The sequence below is a fragment of the Fringilla coelebs genome (genome assembly GCF_963513975.1).
Source record: "Fringilla coelebs genome assembly, chromosome: 5".
Taxonomy (NCBI): Eukaryota; Metazoa; Chordata; class Aves; order Passeriformes; family Fringillidae; genus Fringilla; species Fringilla coelebs.
The window spans coordinates 25,954,902-25,956,323 of record NC_140033.1 but is presented as its reverse complement, the minus strand read 5'-3'; positions in this window follow the sequence as shown (position 1 = coordinate 25,956,323).

The following is a 1,422-nucleotide window of genomic DNA, read 5'->3' as shown; positions in this document are numbered from 1 at the left end:
TTTATTTAAGAGCTAAGCTAACAGCGAAATAATTTTGCTATTACATTGCTTCAGCCATATATTGCAACCAAGACTTTCACAGTTCTGGTATTTCACAGTGGCAGTAAGGAAAGTGAAACAAACAGAGCTTTAAAACAATTTTTTTTATTTTTTAATTTTTATGGCTTCAGCAACATTATGCAGTCTTGGTGCTTCTTTTAATATCCTACCTGTGATAGCACCTGTGGCCATCCTCTGGGAAATGGCTGAAGAGCATCATAACCTGTCCATTCTTTTCTTTCTGGAGAAAATTTGGGCTTTATCTTGTGTGGGACACCCACAGTGTTGGACCAACAAAGCTGCCCATGTGTCTGCCCCCCAGGACTGCTGCACAAGATCAGTTTGGGCTCTCCTTAGGGCAGAAACTAGTCTTTTCTGCCTCACCCAAACCAGACAAAGCAGCCTCACTGAACAGCAGGGTCATGCCCAGTGTTTTCTCTTGGTGTTTGATTAGCTCTAGGTCACAAGCCATAGGAAAAAAAGCAGTAAATTTAATTCAGACATGCTCCACGCAGTTATAGCATTCCTTTGTAAAATTTATTTAATGCTTTGGAGATATGCTCAAGCAATTCTGATGAAAAATATCACTGAAAGGCTTTGCCCAGAATAAAAAGTTCAGCAAAATTCTCAATCACGTTACTCAGTCCTCATTTGCAAAACCCAAAAACTTTTGTGCATGTGAGTGATCAGTAAGAGGCCTGTGGCTGTGACCATCAATCTTTACAGGGTGGAAACAGCACATCTGTTCTGCGACTCAGCTACATCCTGGAAGTTACATGATGTTACTGAAGTCAAAGCCTTACATTTTTCAAACAGGAGTACTACTGAAGCTCTAAGTGGAAACAATGAAATAAGAATATGGAAAAATATATTCAACTATCAACAGATGCATTGCTTAGAGCATTGGCTAATTACACTAGCAGATTATCAACTGCAATGTCAGCACCAAAATACTGACATATTTCATATTGTTTCTTGTGTTGTCATGTACCACACAGAATCTTGGAAAAAAAATTCCCAGAAAAAATATGAAGCTTTAATGCAAAAGAAATTAAAGCAAGTAAATGGTGGGTTTAAGTACTACAGAGACATGAAGCATTGCTTTTTCATATCCTGCTAAGAAGCAGCAGCTGTACTTCATTTTAACTTGATGTGCTTCAGAACTCATACTCATATAGGTATTTAATGATCCAAATATAATGGTCCTGCATAGTTTAATTACTTATATGAAGGCTCAACTTCATATGTAATCTCTTAATAAAAGATGCTGCTGTGAAAATCTTGCTTTGGTTCTAACAAAGAATAAACTCTTTAACAGTGAAAATGCTTTGGTGGAATTGAAGATTATTGACCATGGATCCTGAGCACAGCTGACAGTCAATG